Source organism: Mandrillus leucophaeus, unplaced genomic scaffold (genome assembly GCF_000951045.1).
Source record: "Mandrillus leucophaeus isolate KB7577 unplaced genomic scaffold, Mleu.le_1.0 Scaffold2074, whole genome shotgun sequence".
NCBI classification, from domain to species: Eukaryota; Metazoa; Chordata; class Mammalia; order Primates; family Cercopithecidae; genus Mandrillus; species Mandrillus leucophaeus.
The window spans coordinates 8,755-13,002 of NW_012102115.1; the positions used below are offsets into that span (position 1 = coordinate 8,755).

The 4,248-nt window shown below is 41.6% G+C and overlaps 1 pseudogene across 1 annotated transcript; it reads left to right on the top strand.

Moving 5' to 3' along the window:
• Positions 1–400: 400 nt before the first annotated feature.
• On the top strand, positions 401–1,631 carry LOC105539626 (annotated as a pseudogene). Its single transcript, XR_001006080.1, has one exon. The product of XR_001006080.1 is annotated as a prohibitin-2 pseudogene (transcript).
• Positions 1,632–4,248: the final 2,617 nt, after the last annotated feature.

Sequence of the window (4,248 nt, forward strand, 5' to 3'; positions counted from 1 at the left end):
TGGAACTGGAGGCCATTATCTTACATGAAACTCTGGATTCTTAGAGCGTTAGCATAAGTATCAAATAAGTTGGGTTCTAGTCCTGGCTCTCCAACTTACTAGCTGAGTTATTTTGTTAAATTCTTTAACCTTTCTGTGTCACAGACTTCTTCAACTAAAATACTTTTTTACAATTTAAAATGTTATGGTGTAAATAATATGTTACACTTAAATAGAATTTCTAATTTATAAAATGTATTTCCGTTTTCTCTCATTTGTTCCTTATAACATCCCTGGGGGATGCTGGGGAGGTGTTTCTACTGTGTTTGAAAAAATTAGAGGCAGTACGTAAGCTGGAGCGGGGTAGAGGCGGGCCGGCACCCGCTTCTGACCTCCGGTGCTGCCGGCCTCAAGATCAGGCATGGCCCAGAACTTGAAGGACTTGCCGGGACGGCTGCCTGCGGGGCCCCGGGGCATGGGCACGGCATTGAAGCTGTTGCTGGGGGCCAGCGCGGTGGCATACGGTGTCCGCGAATCCGTGTTCACTGTGGAAGGCGGGCATAGAGCCATCTTCTTCAATCGGATCTGTGGAGTGCAGCAGGACACTATCCTGGCCGAGGGCCTTCACTTCAGGATCCCCTGGTTGCAGTACCCCATTATCTACGACATTCGGGCCAGACCTCGAAAAATCTCCTCCCCTGCAGGCTCCAAAGACCTACAAATGGTGAATATCTCCCTGAGAGTGCTATCTCAACCCCAATGCTCAAGAGCTTCCTAGCATGTACCAGTGCCTAGGGCTGGAGTACGAGGAACGAGTGCTGCCGTCCATTGTCAACGAGGTGCTCAAGAGTGTGGTGGCCAAGTTCAATGCCTCACAGCTGATCACCCAGCAGGCCCAGGTATCCCTGTTGATCCGCCGGGAGCTGACAGAGAGGGCCAAGGACTTCAGCCTCATCCTGGATGATGTAGCCATCACAGAGCTGAGCTTTAGCCGAGAGTACACAGCTGCTGTAGAAGCCAAACAAGTGGCCCAGCAGGAGGTCCAGCGGGCCCAATTCTTGGTAGAAAAAGCGAAGCAGGAACAGCGGCAGAAGACTGTGCAGGCCGAGGGTGAGGCCGAGGCTACCAAGATGCTTGGAGAAGCACTGAGCAAGAACCCTGGCTACATCAAACTTCACAAGATCCAAGCAGCCCAGAATATCTCCAAGACGATCGCCACATCATAGAACCGTATTTATCTCATGGCTGACAACCTCATGCTGAACCTACAGGATGAAAGTTTCACCAGAGGAAGTGACAGCCTCATCAAGGGTAAGATATGAGCCTAGTCACCAAGAACTCCATCCCCAGAGGAAGTGGATCTGCTTCTCCAGTTTTTGAGTAGCTAGCCAGGGGTCCAGCACAGCCCTACCCCACCCCAGTATCATGCGATGGTCCCCCACATCGGTCCCCTGAACCCTTCTTTGTTTAAGAAAGACTGAAGACCAGCCCCTTTTCTGGGGAATTACTTTCCTCCTCCCTGTGTTAACTGGGGTTGTTGGGACGTTGTGTGACTTCTCAGTGATTTCCTACAGTGTTGTTCCCTCCCTCAAGGCTGGAAGGAGATAATCACCAACCCAGGAATTCCCAATAAATTTTTACTACTTAACCTGAAAAAAAAAAAAAGAAAAAATTAGAAAACTATGGCCCAGAAAAATTAGAGGATTTGCTTAAGGTTGAACGTCCTTTCCACCACACCATGTCGAATTTTAAACTGAGGCTTTATGGTCAGTTTAATAATCTACTTTTTAAAATCCAGACATCCACGCTAACATCCGTGGAAGGAAACCAAATTTAACATGGGATGTTTTCATTTACCATTAGTAAAAATAATTATGAAACTTCATGGACAAATTTGAGCATGCCTTTATGAGTACAAACTTCTGAACCTAGTTGAAACGGCCCACCCAAACCATATAGTCTCAGCCTGTTGTCTCATTGCACAAATAAAGACTTGAATAAAAGGAGGTTAAAAACCTAAATGAAAGCAAAAAATATGAGGTTAATCCTGTTACTTAAGACGTAGCCAAAAATCAATAGTAGGTCTAGCATTAGTGAGTTGTAGTCTAAATCCCACATATTTGGCAAAATCCATCATTTTATTTCCAACCTATGTCAAGGCACTTGGCTATAGGGAGTTCTTTCAGTTTTATAATTGCAGCAACTTTTAATCATAACAAGTTAAAGTATAAAGAGGCTCATTATTCTGCTTATAAGATAATCCTACTTTATTTTACTATATTGAGAACTCAGAATAAAATATGGTGATAACTATGAGCAAAGGCAAAGAAAAGCACTATCCAAAGTTATCTATTGTCCATTGAACAGCTAACTCAATTCATTTTCTTCCAAAATCAGCAGCACAACATTTTTACTCTCCTATAACTATTGAAAATCATAGTTTCTATCAAAACTGACCCAATAGAAGGACATGGTGTTTCTCCAACTGTTTAATTTCAGAAGAAGTATTTAGTATGCTGTCAACATTTCCCTTTGAGAGTCAATGCAAATTTGTTCTCCTTTTGCTTCCTCTGAATATTGAAAAGTGAGCTCCAATGCTATAAAATTTTTACTGAGTTCATGTTGTTGTGACAGGGGTCTGCATTTTCTCAGGAAAGGAAATACATTCCCTAAGGAAAAACAAAAATGAATTTCTCCTTAAAGAAGAAACAAACAAGATCTGGGCATGTCATCAATTGATGACAACGACATCTCTCTGGAAATACCTTGTTAACATTCTGTTAAAATCATAGGCACCTCTCAAGAGTCTTAACAGTTTCTGAATCTTTAGATAGTGTGTATTTTGTGACAACTCTTCCGTCAAAATCAAAAAACAACTGAAATTTATTCTCCAATGCCCTTTCTTCTTCTCTCATTAATATATTTCTCGAACATCTCACATTTAGTTTGCACCTTTTTTGGAAGTGTCAAGAATGGGAAAGAGTTTTTAGAAAAGAAGAGAGATGAAATTCACAGACATACTCAAATCACTCCAGTTCTGGGAATGCCTCAGATAATGAATCTCACACCTTGATATGTGTCAAACATAATACAAAAATGGCTTCAAATAAGGAGTATTTTTGGCTTATTGGCATTGTAGGTTTCATAAATATTTTTGCTTTCATAAGTATAGAAGAAAGTTCAAAGATCTAAATTCTGAGCTAATTTATATTGGTAAGCCTTTGAAGTTCCATAGCAATAGCTATAGATATAGATATGATAAAAGTTGATATTCATTTCACTGACAAACCTAACCCCTCATTCATAAGAAATGAGGTCATTTTAAGACGTAACTCAATCCCAAACAAATCTGGCATTCACTTGCAAAGTCCATCATTGACTTTTTGCAATCCCCATTCAAATGGTTTCATTTACGCTGTTTTGTTGGTGGTGGTGGTGGTGTATTGTGTTTGCTTGTATTTTTTGTTTTTTTTTTTCTATGTGATCCTCTTCAGAGTTTTTTTGTTTGTTTGCTTGTTTGTTTGTTTGTTTGTTTTTATGAGATGGAGTTTCACTCTGCCACCCAGGCTGGAGTGCAGTGACTGTATCTCCACTCACTGCAAGCTCCGCCTCCCGTGTTCATGCCATTCTCCTGCCTCAGCCTCCCAAGTAGCTGGAACTTCAGGCACCTGCCACCACACCCAGCTAATTTTTTGTATTAGGGACAGGGTTTCACTGTGTTAGCCAAGATGGTCTCAATCTCCTGACCTCGTGATCCGCCCTCCTCGGCCTCCCAAAGGGCTGGGATTACAGGCGTGAGCCACCGTGCCCGGCCTAGAGTTTTCTTAAAGTGCATAAAGCAGAAAGAAAGATATTTGAGCATAAGAGATTTTTATTATTCTTTATTTTTAAAACTTTTTTGTTTTGGATTCAGGGAGTACATGTGCATGTTTGTTACATGGGTGTATTATATGATGCTGAGGTTTGGGCTTCAATTGAACCTGTCACCCAAATGCTGCATATAGTAACTAATAGGTAGTTTTTCAACCCTTGTTACCCTCCCTCACTCCCCCCTTTTAGAGTCCTGAGTGTCTCTTGTTCCAATGTTTATGTCTGTATATACCCAATGTTTAGCTCCCACTCATCAATGAGAACATGGGGTATTCGGTTTTATGTTTCTGCTATAATTTGCTTAGGGTAATTTCCTCCAGCTTCCTTGTTGCTGCAAAAGACATTATTTCATTCTTTTTATGGTTGCATAGTACTCCATGGTGTATATGTACTGCATTT